Source organism: Camelina sativa, chromosome 10 (assembly GCF_030686135.1).
Source record: "Camelina sativa cultivar CO46 ecotype springtype chromosome 10, ASM3068613v1".
In the NCBI taxonomy this organism is placed as follows: domain Eukaryota; kingdom Viridiplantae; phylum Streptophyta; class Magnoliopsida; order Brassicales; family Brassicaceae; genus Camelina; species Camelina sativa.
This window is the reverse complement of record NC_141889.1, coordinates 7,717,627-7,735,346: the sequence shown is the minus strand read 5'-3', so window position 1 is coordinate 7,735,346 and position 17,720 is coordinate 7,717,627. Positions and strand designations below refer to the sequence as shown.

The 17,720-nt window shown below is 31.6% G+C and overlaps 3 pseudogenes across 1 annotated transcript; all 3 read left to right on the top strand.

Annotated features, from left to right (window-relative positions):
• Positions 1 to 6,479: 6,479 nt before the first annotated feature.
• Positions 6,480 to 8,785, top strand: LOC104717951 (cystine lyase CORI3-like; annotated as a pseudogene). Its single transcript, XR_015568146.1, has 7 exons — positions 6,480 to 6,795; positions 7,087 to 7,426; positions 7,523 to 7,741; positions 7,981 to 8,040; positions 8,169 to 8,324; positions 8,437 to 8,530; positions 8,639 to 8,785. The product of XR_015568146.1 is annotated as a cystine lyase CORI3-like (transcript).
• A 1,440-nt stretch (positions 8,786 to 10,225) lies between these two features.
• On the top strand, positions 10,226 to 11,519 carry LOC147935880 (uncharacterized; annotated as a pseudogene).
• Positions 11,520 to 11,665: 146 nt separating this feature from the next.
• LOC147935879 (uncharacterized) lies at positions 11,666 to 12,771 on the top strand (annotated as a pseudogene).
• Positions 12,772 to 17,720: the final 4,949 nt, after the last annotated feature.

Below are 17,720 nucleotides of genomic sequence, written 5' to 3'. Positions count from 1 at the left end.
TATCTCATTCTCTTTTCGAGATTCTAACCATTCTAAACTTACCTAAAGCAGTTAAGATCATTGAGAGATAAGCATGAGTGGTTAGAGTTCGTGAGAATACTCAAGAACTATCGTCAAACTAAGCTCTAGATTTGCTCATTTGACAAGCTTTAACTCTTTATCACTTCTACATAATTCTTTGGGTTTGATTGGTAACCTTCAAGACGATTTGTTTGCTTGACAATTGGAAAAAGCGATTGAAATAGGTAGTTAGAGAAGATGATTGAAGAGAGTGGTTGGAAGGGGGATACGGCCAACCGCTCCAAAAACAAGGTGATTTGTTTGCAAACAAGGCAGTTGGATTTTTTTTTTAAAATTATTTAATTTTCTTAAACTAATATTCATATTTATTATTTTCTAAAATAATTTATGAAAATAGAAATAATTTTTTGAAATTTTTTAATATTTTAATTTATTTTTATGTTATTTTCTACAATAACTTATCTACTATTCAACCATTTGTTACCAATCAAAACTATTATTTAACCACTCATTTTAAATTTAACAACTTTTTTTCTTCCATCTTTTCTAACTGTCTTCTCTACAACCGCTGAAAGTTTTAACAGTCTCGTTTAAATGTTGTTACCAATCGGAACCAGTAGAGCTCCTAAATAATTTTATGACTAATAATAGTTTTGGTGATGGTTGCCAAGCTGTCTGAATGTTTGAAAGTACATTCACACGGTTTGGCGACATCTAATTCAAGCAAGCTCATAAAAGTTTATGTGTACAGGCATTACAAAGAGAGAACAAGCTATGCATCATTGAATCTATATCATGAGTCATACAATTCATTTAGAGTACTTGAACTTCTTTTTTTATTAATATAAGTATATACGTACTAGATAGTTATTTGATAGTTATTTGTGTTGTACAGCACCGGAAATGTTTGCATTAGCTTTACTGTAAATTGTTAGTTATAAAATAAGAGTAAAAGTTTTATTTGATTTTCTCTATACATTTTATAATCTTTTATATTTAATTTACTTACTTTAATATTCTGATTTCAACCTCTCTTAGGTACATGATACACTGTTCAAATCCGTGAATCATATAAATTTGGTAAAATCTAGAAGAAAAAAAACCCATATTGAAGCAATCGTGTTTAGAAAATTTGATTTAACTTTTTGATTATTTTTTAGTTGTATATTCGATAAAATATAAAAATTTTGATATATTTCTTAGATTTTTAATAAGATGTCACTGTGTTGATGTAGAATGCAAAAAATTATTTAATAAATTAGATATAAGATTTTATATTTTTTAAATATAAAAAGGTTGTATCTTAATTTTAAAATATATATGTCATTATTAAATGATTAGGGATGCATATATTTAATCTTAGTTTTATAAATAAAATTAGGTTTTATAATTATTCTGTATAGTTTGTTATTATTTCCTAAGATTTGTGAAACAATAAATGGAATTGTTAAATAATTTGAAAAAAAATATTTAATTCTTTTATAAACCAATATAAGCTTTTCTTTGGTTAATTATTAAATTAATTAAAATTCAATGATATTTTTTGTAATATGCCACATGATAATAGAGTTAAACTTCTAACATCATTGCTTAAATAAGTATATAGAGATGATTTTAGCAATGTTATATGTAAAAATTTAACAATGTATCAGACCAAGAGTTTGTGAGAGTACTTATATAGGATAAAGAGTATTTACATTATTTAATATTAGTTTGAATAATTAGACGAAAAATTTGGATATGAGTATATGTGCCAATACTTGGATAATTTGAAAAGTTTTTTCCTATTAATTAAATGTTTTGTTTGAATAATTAGACGAAAAACTTCGATTTTTTTTGTGGGCAGAAAAATCGTGTGGTTAATACACCATTTTGAAAACTCTAGTTTTTTTAAATGCCAGTTTTTATTATCTCTTTCTAGAACTGTTACTTTCCTTCTTTTGGCATAAGTATAAAAGGAGAAATTGTCCTCTAAGAAGAAATAAGAAAGAAACTTGTTATTAGAAATATAATGGATAATATTTGGGTTCATCGCTAGAGGTGAACCTCTTTATTCACCTCTTTATAAAATAAGAAAAATAAATTTGTATACATCATTGTAAAATAAAATAAAAACCCAAACCTATCTTTTATATACTAAACCAATATATAATTTCGTTATAATTATAAAATCTAATACGTAACCACCTCATTTGTAAATCTAAACCAATATATAATTTTTTTCTAATTGTAAAATCTAAATCCTAACCACCTCATTTGTAAACCCAAATCGACATATAATTTTGTTCTAATTGTAAACTCTAAACCTAACCACCTTATTTGTAAACCCAAACCGACATATAATTTTGTTTTAATTGTAAACTTTAAACCTTAATCACCTCATTTCTAAACCCAAACCGACATATAATTTTATTTTAATTATAACATCCAAATCCTAATTCTCATTTATAAACCCAAAATGATATAGAACCTTGTTTAATTGTAAAATCTAAACTCAGCCAATATTTAAATCTACTTAAATAAAGATATACAGAATTTGTTTTGCTTTTTTAATTTTATTTTGATTTATTTTTTAAATGAAATATTAGATAGAAAATTTTGATTGCTTTAGAGGGGAGGGAGTGAATACAGAGGTTCAAGTCTAAGTGTGAACGTAAACAATTTATTTTGTCCTCTACTCTCAACAAATTTATCAATATTATATCATTAGTTATAAGTAAAATCATAATTATTTTTCACTTTTATATTTTCCAAAATATTATGTTATTATAGGTAAAATATTTGTCAATTATTTTTGATATTTTATTGGTGGACAACATATGTTTTGCTGAGAAGTTTCATGCTAGTTGTCCACCAGCGAACAATATATTTTTTTGTCCATATGTGGATATACATGTCTTCTTTTTCTATCTACGATGCAAAATTATAAACATATATGATGTCAAAAAATGTTTATTTTATTTGATGGACAAAAGGAGACATACATATTAGAAGTTGATTTTAAAAAAACTGTAAAAGAAAATAAAAAATAGATAGAGAGAAAAAAAAAACAAAGGGATTGAAATAAGAAGGAGAGAAAGGGGAAAAAGGAAACAAAAAACGAGAAGAAATTAATTATGAAATATGGTTTATGATTTTAATTTATAAAGTTTAAAATTGTCTTTCCAATTTTTAGTTGTGATACCCCGGAAAAGGAAAAAGAGAAAATGACATTGGGCACAAGACTTGTTACTGTACATGACAATATTTCTAAATTTCTCTGTAATAAAGTCGTTGTAAATAGGTGATGGACACATAAACAACGCTCAAGTTGTGTTATTTAGGGCACAACCTATACATATTACACCATACACACACAGTGGCGGATCCAGGAGGAAAATTTACATGGGGGCACAACTGAACATTTACTTTAACAAAAAGTTTTTTTACAAGGACAAAACATAAAAAATGATAAAACAAAATGTAGATAAGAGGCATTGAACCCTTCTCCTTTGACATAGTATGTGACACCTTTTACCAAATGAGCTAAGATATGTTATACATAATAAATCAAACTGAAGAATTATTATGGATGAGTGTGGGGCACGTGCCCCACCTCCATTACACCTAGATCCGCCCCTGTACACACAAGTGGTTGAGAACTTGACATATATGGATACAAAATAATTTGATTAACAAATAAACAAAATACACAATAGTTAGTAATGACGCGTTGAGTAATGACACGAAAACGCGTACGGAGACATGCCACTTCAATTTAAATCCAAAGTAATTTAACAGCAGAGGAATAATAATAATTAACCAAAAATAATCAAACTCTGTTGTAATATTATAAACAACAACAACTCTAGTCGATCAAAAAGTATATTGAGTGACAAAGTGATCTTGCCACGTTATACAAAAATGAATTCGTGCAGCAGTAAGTACGACCATACCTTCATGCGGAACTAACTTGATTAATGTTATTTTTATATATACCAAAACTATATCAAGTTAATTACTCAACATGTGCTTATATAATAACAAGTGTTAGAGATATTTGAATTTTAATGTAGTGTGACTTTTTCTAGTATATATATATATATATGCTTGTGTTCACGTATAATGTTGATAACCTTTCTGATGGTTTTGCCCACAGATTGGTAATTAAGACAACAAGCGTTTGATAAAAAGGAAAAAAAAGAAAAGAAAGAAAGAGATCTGCCAGTAAATTTATCCCCACTTTGTAATAGGCGGCAGTAACAAGCAACAACACATTATCAAAATAGTAATAACAATAAAAAGAGATACGGCTCTGTTCCGATGTCGCATTTTACCGACTCTTGCATCGCTGATCGCTGATCGCTGCTTTAGTTTTTTTTTTCCAGAGATGATGTGCTGATAAGTCATGAGTCATTAAAATAACAATCTGGACCAAACCAATTCAACATAGCTAGGAATGGAGACTTTCTACATATTTAGTTATTTACTAATTCTAATTTTAATATTGGTGGAATGGGCGCCAAATGTCATATGGAGTATTTTGTTTTTCTTTTATCATCAAAAAGTTCTGATCTTTAGATCCGTATATGGTATATCCTTTTATACTTGGGATCCAAAATATTTTTGATATGTATCATATTTCACTCTACGTTACAAATGATTTGTTTTTTTAGCGTCAAACAAAATTTTGGCAGATCTAGATCTAGATGAGGATTATTCAAAGTTCAAACACATAAAAATATTTATAAGTATTAACTGTTTGATATCGTCTGCTACATTATATTACATAAATTTGATATAAATGTATCAATAATGATTTTTAACTGCATGCAACACATTATATTAAATAGCTTCCACAAACAATATTTACATGATGTGAATCTTTCTGTTCCATTCAGATCTACGACAAACGATTTTTCATATACGACATGTCGTTTCACGATGAAGAATCTCTCCTTGCAATATACATGGAGACCCTGATGAACGGCTATGTAAGCAATACTCAAACTTCGTGTAAGTTTTGCACCATAATTTGTAAGAAATTGCAATATTTTTTTAAGGGAACTTTTAAATAAATTAAATTGAATGACAACAATGTTTTTTTTTAACAACAATCACTACAATTTTTTTATTCCAAGAAGTACAATAAGTAATATTTGATTCTGTCGTAATTACCATTGTCCCCTCACCCACCAACGACAAATTTTATTTTCAAATGACATGAGAATTTATTTATATTATTAAATAACTAACTATCGGCTCCAATTGAGCTTTTGAACGTTCTTTCATCGCTATGGTCATAATTTATTCTCAAGTATGATATATATGAGTTATACGAACAATATACTGTACATACAAATTAACTAGCTCGAGTGGAACCCTACGCATATGTCACCACGATCGGATGTAGCTAGCGCGCAAATATTAAATTCATTTATAAAATTCTCGGCAGTATTTATAAGCTATGCTTTAGAAATCCGTAAGCGCTACTTGGTCAGTTGAGTTGGGTCTAACGAGTAGCAAAAAAGTCAGAGACTAAACGAGAATTAATCGGAAATTAGTGTTAAAGTTATTTTATTAAATTTATAATAAAATAAAAATATAATATTAAATATATATATAATTAAAAAGTTAGAGACTAAACGAGAATTAATCGGAAATTAGTGTTAAAGTTATTTTATTAAATTTATAATAAAATAAAAATATAATATTAAATATATGTATAATTTTATTTATGTTACGAGAAAAATATCAAATAAAATATAAAACTATAGTATCTTTAAAATATGGTAAACACATAAAAACATAATTTTAAAAGAAAATTTTATGATTTTTATTAAAAATTTCTACATTAGTTATTGTAAATCATTACGAACTTTTAATTTAAATGTCTAAATAACAAAAAATATATATTTGATTTATATTTGGCTCCAAAAACAATAAGTATACACAAAATTAAGTGAAAATAATTGGATTAGACGGGTTATAATTAAATTAGACAAACATAATCGTATAATCGATACTAGGCAGAGATTTTTAAAACAGATGTAATTGAAGTCAAATTTAAACAAATTAATCTATGCTTATTTCAGTTGATTTCATACAAACATAGATATGTCTTTGGTATGTATAGTTAATTAAGTATAAGATATTTCACACGTTAACGAAGACTTCAAAGAAGTCATTCTATTTGTATTCTTGTGACAATATGACAATACAATTATAATAGATATCGTCTGTTGTCATGGTTTCACATACCATATGCAGAGTATAATAACATCACCAAGTAAGATTGATTGAAGTTAATTAATATTTCAACCATTTAGACTTTCACAAATTGGTCTGAGGAACGTGTTCTATGATATTCTAATTGAATCAATGTGGCCAATTTCTATAATCCCATCAAATAGATTTTTTTTTGTTTAGAGTGCCGAAACATGTACTATATAATACCACTCGTAGCGATGAGAATAATCACCAAACCAAAAATCTAAGCTAGAGAAATAAAAAGAAGTAAATTCAAACGCTAGACAAGAGAAATATGGAGAACCATAGATCCGTCAACTGGCAGTTTAGTGGTAGCGAAGCAGCCAAAAAGGCTGCAGCTGCCACGCTAGGCAGTTACACCTCTAGAATCATGTCTCGGTGTGACCCTAATGGAAAACCCATTTTGCCCCCTCTAAGTGAAGCCCCCGAGACTAGCCATACCGCTGAGAAGGCAGTCGTTAAAGCTGTCCTTGACGGTAGTGGAAACGCCTATGCTCCAAGTATTGGCCTTCCCGCGGCTAAAAGGTAATATCTACATCGAATTATTATTGATCATTCTAGATTATTTCTTTCTGAAACTATTGTTGTAAACTTTTACTCTCTGGTTAGGACAGTTCTATTCTATTATATATGTTTGGTTGACGGAAAAACAAAAAAACTGTCCCACCAAATTTTGTTTTACAATATGATCTAGCTCCCATATAACACTTCTAGTTTCACCTTAACTCTATTATGTATCGAGTTATTTTTTGACAAATTATATTCTGTGACAAATTATTTTTTGACAAATTATATTTTTGCTCCCGCTATTTTTAGTGCCGTGGCAGAGTTTCTAAATCAAGATCTTCTGAAGAAATTGACTGCAGATGACGTGTTTATGACCGTTGGATGCAAACAAGCCATCGAGCTTGCAATTGAAATCTTGGCTACACCGAAAGCTAACATCTTGCTTCCAAAGCCGGGCTTTCCATGGGACATGGTCCACGCAATCTACAATAAATTTGAGGTTCGTGAATATACTTTCCTCCACGAAAATGACTATGAGATCGACTTTGACAGCGTCTGTGAGCTTGTGGACGAGAACACCTGTGCGATACTTATTATTAACCCACACAATCCTAATGGGAACATTTACTCTGAAAGTCATCTGATGCAGGTATTTTACAGATACTCTAATTAGTTATACAACGTGACCTCATATGATCTCATCTTTGATAATGTGTAACGTAACTATTGGATATTTCTTTATAAGCTGGCTGAGTTGGCTCGGGAACTTAAGATACTGGTGGTTTCTGACGAAGTTTTTAGATGGACTGTGTTTGGGAGTAAACCCTTTGTTCCCATGGGGAAATTCTCGTCGATCGTACCTGTGATCAGTCTCGGTTCTCTATCGAAGGGATGGAGTGTACCCGGATGGCGAACCGGCTGGCTCGCGCTGCACGATCTAGATGGTGCCTTTCAATCCAAAAAGGTCCGAATCCGCTTTTCCCGATCACTCTTTAAACATCACTACCATTATTTTAGTACATCGTCGGTATATTAACTGACATTTACAACTTTTTACGTACAAACAATGAGATTATATGCCATTGATATACTACATCTCTATGAACATATGAAAATCAAATTTTGTTTCTCGTCCACATTAAGAGTTGAAAATGCCCACGCGTACGTAGTTTTCCTTGTCCTAATCTTGCTATATATGGACAGATCACAAGTGCTCTTAAGAATTTTCTGGCGATAGATAATAAACCACCAACTGTTATCCAGGTATGGGATTTTCTAGTTCGGAAGCATACCTTAACCAAGGTTTATTTATTTATTATTATTATTATTATTATTATTATTATTATTTTGCATGCATATACTAAGGTGAATTCGTGACTTTTATTATGTAGGCCGCTATTCCCACCATCTTGGAGAAAACTCCTAAAGAGTTTTTCGAGAGGAGGCGGGCTTTTCTGAAAGAGAAAGCGGACTTTGCATTTGATAAGCTCAAAGACATACCAGCCCTAACCTGCTACTTGAAAACTGAAGCCTGCACCTTCTTATGGGTATTCTATTTTTACTACATTTCTTTTAACATTTCTGACTTCTTATGACTAGTTAGTATTATATTTTGAAACAATCTTATAATATATACATCTTTTTTTCTCTTTCTCCCAGACCGAGCTGAACTTGTCAATGTTTGCGCACATTAAAACTGATGAAGAATTCTGTGAAAAGCTTGCTAGTGAAGAAAACCTCGTCCTTTTACCAGGTATTGATTAATTTCTCATTACCTATGATTACGGTAAGTTAACGGTTTAGCTTTTAAGACAATTTTCGCATAACAACATATATATGTTACCATGTTGGGTTGGTTTAGGGATTGCTTTTGGTCTGGAGAACTGGGCGAGGCATTCTATCGACATGGATATTTTCGCTTTGGAGGATGCATTTGCAAGACTGAAGAGCTTCTGTGATCGCAATTGTTATTGAAGCTTCAGTCAAAGACGTCAATTGTGTCAAGTAAAAGGGTCAATATGAATCTTTGCCTAAGTCTGTTTACATATTTTATAAAAATAAACGTGTGTTTTATTGATCTGAGATAAGTCATGAACACATTCGTATCGTACTTGTATTTAAAAAAATTGGTGTACTTATCACCAACCATGTAATGTTTTCTCATGGTTTGCAATATTTCTACTAAAAAAATTGGTGTACTTATCACCAACTATGTAATGTATTCCTACTTTTCATTAGATAAAAATAATATTTTCTGTTTTATATATGATCGTTTGATATGGATTTGTGTGCAATTACCAATTTTGGAGTATATCTCTTGGTAACAGAATTATATATTAATTCACAGCAACTGCAAAGCTCAACACTTTAACAGAATTAATCATGAAAATGGTCATTCTATAGACAATAGTTGTTATCAATTTCAATCCATTATATCTTCTTCACATCGAGTCTGTCTCACTCTCTTTTTGAAATTCTAAGATCATTGAGAGATAATAATGAGTGGTTAGAATTTGTCGAAATACGCAATAACTATCGTCAAACTAAGTTCTAGATTTGCTCATTTGACAAGCTTTAACTCTTTATCACTTCTATATTATCTTTCTGTAGATCTCCTAAATGATTTTATGACTAATAATGGTTGGTGATGTGCCACATGAGCCTGCCAAGCCGTATGAACGTTTGTTAAAAAGAACATTCACATGGTTTGGTGACCTCTAAGTCAAGCAAGCTCATAAAGGTTTATGTTGACGGGCATTACAAAGAGAAAACAAGCCATGCATCATTGAATCTGTATCACGAGTCATACAATTTTTAATTTTTTTTTGACTTAGTACTTCTATACACGTATATATGGTTTGGCAATGTTATATGTATAAATTTAACAATGTAGACTAATAGTTTGTGAAAATACTTATACACAGTATGAAGAGTTTTTTACACTATTATTAATATACCGAACTTTAGACAAAATCGAGAACTTGTGAAAACTCCGGATATTTTTTTGCCTTAGATGCAGAAACTGGTGTGGTTAATATACCATTTTCTCAAAGTCTTAAGTAGCCCAATAAACATAGGTTGATAGGTACGTAATAAACGCCGTTGTAAATAGGTGACGGTTGCCACTATATTATTACTTATTACTTTCTCAACATTTCAACCTATACTTTTCACCTCTTTATAAAACAACATAAACTTAATTTACTCTGTATATAACAACACAAACTTTTTAAAAATTTTAAAACAATACCTCTCTAATTGAAATAAAAAAATACGATCACTAAATCTGATTAAACCACAAATCGCGATTACTCTTATACGTTTGACTCAAACACGCGACTTATATAACTCGACATAATAAATTACGTAGTTTGGCCATACTTCTTATTTAGGGTTCTTCATAATTAAAAAAATGAGTTTGAGTAATTTTGGATAACGAAGAGAAGAGATGCCGATTAGTCTTTTGGTATATGAGAGTGATCCAGATGATCCCGATTTCAATCCCAAAAGCAAAGCAAATGATGAAGCTCCTAATGGTTCCGAGGAAGTTTCAGATGAAGAGAGTGAGGATGATGGAGATAATAGTGGGGATGATGGAGACGATGAGGATAATGTTGTCGAGAGTGAGGATGATGGAGACAAGAGCAGAGATGATGGAGAAGACAAAGACAATGGAAATGATGAGGCTGGTGATGACATAGTTGTTGAAGTCGGGAATGAGGCAAACCGAAGCAACAAAAAACGAAAGAGAGACAAGTCTGAACATGAAGATGACAAAAGGGAGAGTAAAGCAACAAAGAAGAAAGATGAAGAAGACGACATAGTTGACAGGTTTGAGTTCGAGATAGAGGAATCAATAGCAAACTGGTTTGATGACTTTAGGATTAATCGAAATACTATCCCAGAGAGTTCAGATGAAGAGGAAAATCCGATAGTTATTAGAGATAGGAAAATTAGGATGGGAACTAACGAGAAGTTAGCTATTGGAAGAACATTTTTCACTGGGTTTGAGTTCAAAGAGGTTGTGTTACATCATGCTTTGAAGTCGAGGGAAAACATTAAGCAAAACAGATGGGGGAAGGACAAAATGAGCTTTGTATGTGGTCAAGATAAGAATTGTAATTGGAAAGTATACGCCGCATATGACAAGACTCGACAATTGTGGGTTGTGAGGACTAATTGTGGATATCGTAGATGTAAATCTAATGGTAAATGCAAGCTGTTGAAGAGTCCTGTCATTGGAAGGCTATTTCTTGATAAATTGAGGTTGCAACCTAAGTATATGCCTCTTGATAATCAAAGGCATATTTAAGAGCGATGAAACATACTAAGTTCTATAGGACAAGTTCAAAGAGGGAGACTTCTAGCTCTAAAGTGGCTTCAACAAGAATATGCTCAACATTTTGCTCATCTTAGAGGTTATGCAGCTGAAATCGTTGTTTCAAATCCAGGATCCCTGCAATAGTTGATACAATCCCTAATGCTGATGGTGAAGTTGTTACAGATGTTTTTAAACATTTTTATGTGTGTCTTGGAGCAATGAAACTTTTCTGAAACACGCCGTTAAAGGCTGCCTATTGACTGCTATTGCACATGATGCGAAAAATCAGATATATCCAATTGCGTGGGCAGCAGTACAAACTGAAAATGCTGATAATTGGTTGTGGTTTCTTAAACTACTTAAGGCTGATTTGAATCTAAAGGATGGGAAGGATTATGTCATCATATCCAGATCGTTCTAAAGTAAGTGTTTTGGTCTCACTGTTTAAATATTTGTCTTGTTTTATTTTAAATTAGCTTGGAGTTACATCTTTGCTTGTTTGTTTATGTAATTATGTAGGGAATCATAAGTTCTGTAAAAAATGAGATGCCAAATGCTGAGCATAGAATGTGTGTCAAGCATATTGTGGATAACTTGAAGAACCAGCATGGTGATAAAGACTTGCTAAAAAAAATGGTGTGGCACCTAGCTTGGAGTTATAACCATGCTGAATTTGAAGCAAACATGAACAAGATTAGAGCCTATGATCTGTCTCTTTATGATGATGTGATGAAGGAGAATCCACGAAGTTGGTCAAGAGCTTATTATAGGTTAGGAAGTAGTTGTGAGGATGTGGACAACAATGCAACATAGTCTTTTAACTCTACAATTGGCAAGGGCAAAGGCATTAGTTCCAATGTTGGAAACTATAAGAAGGCATGCAATGGGAGGGATTACTAAGAGAAATCTGAAAATAGGAAAATGGAAAAAAAAAGCTCTCTAAGTATGCTACAGAGATACTGGAGGCTGAGAAAGAAGATGCTATGAACTGTGAAATCACATAAGGAACACATGGGCGGTTTGACGTTTATTTAGATGGGAACTCACATTTTGTGAACTTGTCAACAGGTAAATGGGAATGTTCATGTTGCAAGTGGCAAATCACAGGGATTCCATGTGAACATGCTTATGCAACAATCTTGGATGCTAACAAGGATGTTGATGATTTTGTGTCCCCATACTTTACTACTCATGTATGGAAAGAAGTGTATGATAAAGGTCCTGATCCAGTTAGAGGTCCACGTTTTTGGATGACCAACAAATATGTACTGATAACCAAACCTCCATATCCAAATCTACCTGGTAAAAAGAAGGGTCAGAAGAAGAATTATGATCGGATCAAAGGGAAAAATGAATCACCCAAGAAAAAGAAAAAGGAACTAAAGAAGAAGAAGCCAAAGAAGAATATGGGTGAGAGCAAAAATGATCCAGACAAACTCGGAAGGCAAGGGAGAATTATGCATTGTAGCAAGTGTGGTGTAGCAGGTCACAATTCAGCTGGATGTCCTACATTTCCAAAAGAAAAGGAGGAAAAGAAGGAAAAGAAGGAAAAAAAGGAAAAAAAGAGTAAGAGTAGTAAGCAGAGAACAAAGTTTGATGGGGCTGGTCCATCAACATTTCAAGCAGCAGAGACAATCACACTTTCACAGGGACCACACACACTCACACAATAAAGCAATATCTAAGAGTTGTGTTGATGCTTCATGTTTTTGGAAGTGGTTACAAGTTTTTGATTTTGTTTTAGGAGTTGCAGGTTTTTAGTTTTAGGAGTTGCAGGTTTTTGGTTTGGTTTTAGGAGTTGCAGGTTTTTGTTTTGGTTTTAGGAGTTGCAGGTTTTTGGTTTGGTTTTAGGAGTTGCAAGTTTTTTATTTTTGGAGTTGCAGGTTTTTGTTTTGGTTTTAGGAGTTGCAGGTTTTTGTTGCTGATCTATGTTTGGTTCTTAAGTTGGATTATGTTTAATGATATTGAAAGAGACCATTTGAGATCAATTCTTATTGAGGATTTATGTTTGATGATATTGTTTGAGACCATCTGAGACCAATTCTTATTGAATTTGTAGGCTTAACAACACAACATTTGGATTAATGACCATAACCATACATAACAACAATATTACACGGCAACAAGCCATAACAACACCTACACTCTTCCACATAGCCATAATGAGACAAGTATCACCTACACTATTCCCCACAACCATACAAGCGAGCTCACAACTATATTGCAACACCTACTATTTTTAAAGCTATCATAGCCATCTCATGACCCAATTCCTCCTTCAAAAGCAAGACTTGTTTGTCAATGTTCTCTGTCTTCGATGTGTATCTGATGATTCCTTCTCCACATCAGCAACTTATCGGAACTCCACGACGAGCTTTCCGATTGGCTGAACGGTTCAAATCTGAAGAGCTCATGATTTCCTGAAGTTGAGATGGTCGATGTTTGAAGAACCCTAAATCCCCAAATTGATTTTTTTTTCTTTCTTACGGTTACTCATTTAGAATGATATATCGTGGTTTGATTAAAAAAAAATGATATATCTTGTTGGGTTGTTGTCAAGTCGCGTGTTTGAGTCAAATGCATAAGAGTAATCACGATTTGTGGTTTAATCAGGTTTAGTGATCGTAATTTTTTCTCTCAATTGGAGAGGTGTTGTTTTAGAATTTTTAAAAAGTTTGTGTTGTTATATGCAGAGTAAATTAAGTTTATGTTGTTTTATAAAGAGGTGAAAAGTATAAGTTGAAATGTTGAGAAAGTAATAAGTACATGTTGTAATATAGTGGCAACCCAATAGGTGATGGGCACACAACAACGCAAAAGTTGTGTTATTAATTTAGGGTATATATTACACACACAAGTGGTTTAGAACTTAGACATTATGGACCAGATCATTTTGAAAGATCATTGTTTTTGTTTTTATGCGCTTTACATTAATACCAACTTAGCGTAACGTTTCATTTTTGGCATCATCTATATTAACATTTTTTAAGTACATTTTGGTTTATGCCCTTTAAGTTTTAATTATTTAATTTTTTTTTTTACAACACTAACCCCTAAAACAATTCCATAAATAACATTGATGAGAAACTCAAATACTAAACTTTCTTAAATTGACCAACATTTGTTACATTTATTGCCATAAAATCTTAACAACATCTATACATTCCGATTTTTCCAAAAACAACTCTACCCATTAAAGTTTTAACCCATTAAATCTCCAAAACTATTTTTATGGATGCTAAAATCTCTCAAATTTAAATGATATACAACAGATTTTCCATAATAAAAGTTTATAATATCCATAATTATATTAACATTAATAAATTTCCTAAACCGAAAATCCAATATGTCACATTAAATATGTTGAAAACTCCCATATAATTTGGTTAATTTTTTTATTTTTTGAGGAATTATCAAAAAAATTGAAATTCTATTAATTATTATAAACTATATATATTGACATGGAAAAATTATAAACTATATAAATATGCTAATTTGGTAAAACAATTAACATAATTAAACTTGATAAAAAAACTTATATTGATTATTTTTTTTATGTAAAAATTTATTTTGATTTTGGTGAGACGGGTTGGCATTAATCTTATATAGGGAGTTAAGTTGAATTGTTTTTTTTAAAACACTTTTAGATGTGTATCAGGGGATAAATGTATTACTAGACTATATATATACCACACTGGTTAAAACCTTGAATACACTACAAAAATCCTATATTTTGAATATCAAATACCTATAAAATTTTATATTTTTTAAATCAATAAAACAATAATAAAATAACAAATAAATACAATATAAATTTAAAATTTTTAAAATTAAAAATATTATTATGCGGTGTACTGCGGGTTAAATCCTAGTTAGTTTCAATTTATTTGGAATTTAATCTATATTGTTACTAAAAGAACAGAGATTCTTTCCGCCAGCTCAAAAAGGAAACCCGGGGTTGAGGATGTCCATCTTTGGAAATGTCGATCAGGCTTTAAGAAAAAATTCTCTACCTGTGAAACATGGCAGCTTATTCATACTCCGAGACCCGTGAGCCCTTGGACAAAGGGTGCGTGGTTCCCCCAAGCAACACCAAAGTTTGCCTTCATAACATGGCTCAGAATGCTTGATAGACTTTCTACCGGTGATCGAATGTTGGAGTGAAATGTGAATGCTGATCCATCGTGTACCTTCTGCCAAGAGCCGCTAGAAGCAATGAATCACCTCTTCTTCCAGTGCCCCTACTCGCATCAGATTTGGGCCAACCTCACAGATGGTTTTCTTGGAAACCTTCGAACTAGGAACAGCTACATGTACTCATCTCAGACTCATCCCTTGATACGCACTCTCTGTTGTTCCTATGATACTCCCTCCAGGCAACGGTACACTCTTTATGGCGAGAGAGTAACAACCGTCAGCACGGTGAAGATCCCATCTCAGCTCCTAAACTTGGCAAGTTGATAGAGAAGACAATTTGCTGTCGGCTTCTGCTACTTCTCAACTTGGAAAACCGGACATACAAAGATATTATGCTCAGGTTCTCTACCCGAGCATAGTACTCTACAATAGCAGTAGCTCATTTCGAAAGGAAAAATAATCAACACAGTTACACTTCTTGGAAGGACAAAGAGTTTTTTTGATAAATAAAATTTTACATTCATAATTCGTAAAAAAAAAACATTTTTTTTCTTTTAAAGTTTCTTTTTTGATAGTAAATTCATATATCGTTAAACCAAGAAAACAAACTCATTGAGCTATCACCGTCACTGCTTGTGAACACATCTACCACGGCACTAACACTCGGATTCGTTTAATTTCCAACGGCAGTCACTTACATCAAATTTCTTTAGTTTTCTTGTAGCGACCATTATTATTTTTAAAAATCAATATGATCGAGCCAAATCAAAACCAATGTAATGTATACAGGTCACACTAAAACGCCAACGATTTTATCAGTTTTAAATACCACTAATAAGTCATCTAATGTTTTAATAAAGAGTTCGTAAGAGTTTGAATGGTGAACCAAGATTTATAATATACTACCTAACTAGTATTTTATGTTGGTGTTGTAATTCTGCCATCATTCAAGTTCAAATTCGTATTGCATTTTATCTGACCACAAAACAATTATTTTGATATTCTGTTCTCTCTCACTAATCAGTATTCTCAATAATTTAGTTAACAAAATAGTAGTATACAATAGTTAGTAGTAATGACACGAAAACGCGTACGGAGACATGTCACATCAATTTAAATCCGAAGTAATTTAACAGAAGAGGAATAATAATTAACTATAGTTTTATTGACTTCCATATTGAATACAAACTCAATTATAATATAATAATATTATAAAACAACAACAATTCTAGTCGATCAAAAAGTATATTGAGTGACAAAGTGATCTTATCACCACGTTATACAAAAATGAATTCGTGCATCAAGATGTACGACAACATACCTTCGTACGGAACTAATTTGATTGTTGTTAATAATAATATATATACCAAAATTATATCAAGTTAATTACTCAACATATGCTTATAATAAAAACAGGTTTTAGAGATATTTTGAATTAATGGTATCATATATAGTGTGTACCTTCCGGAGTTGCCTATCGACTTCAGAAGAAATTTTTATCAGAACTAATTGAATCTGATAAAATTGACAGGAAAAAAAACTGACTTTGGCTAACGGATCACCATCTGCATGGTTTCATTTTTGCTCCTTTTTTTATTGTTGAACTAGGGCCAATTATTAGAAAGATAGAACAGAAATGGTCAATCTATAGTGATCCCAATTCCCATGCTTAACGAACATATATACATAATACATATAATATATGAGTTGTTTATATAAATATATATAGACGTATATATACGATCAATATACATACAAATTAACTAGTGCAAGTGGAACCCTACGCATGATGCCACCACGAATAAAAATTCGGATGTAGCTTGCAGAGATTAAATTCATTTATTAAAATTTCGGCAATCATATATAAATATAACTGATGTCATATTTAATCAAATCTACGCTTATTAAAAATAAGTAATATATCCCCCATTATTATATATTATATTATTGTATATAAGATCAATTGATTTCATAGTCACACAAACATAGATATGTATAGTTAAGTACTAAAGATATATATCGTGTGGTTGGCCAATCTTACAAATCTAAGCTCATATATTTCAATATTTATAATATTATCGTGTTGAGTTATATTACTTAAACAATATAATATCCTGGTCCCTAGAAAATCCTAATGTATAAAAGAGACAAACAGATCGAAGTTTAGCATGTTCTTAAGTTTTTCAACTGAGTCTATATGGTGTTCCCCTCGCCCCTCGGTATTCAAGTTTAGAAATGCTATATGTACATGGAGTGTCGATGATGGACACATGTGACTGTATTTACACACACATACCGCGCGTGTGCATATTTCACACGTTAAATGAAGAATTCAAAGAAGTCGGTTCTATTTGTATTCTTGTGAGATCATCAATATGACAATACAATTTCTATATATATATCATCTGCTGTAATGGGTTCACATACCATGTCGACATACAAAAAGTATACAGAGTACGAATCTAATAACATCACCAAGTAAGAT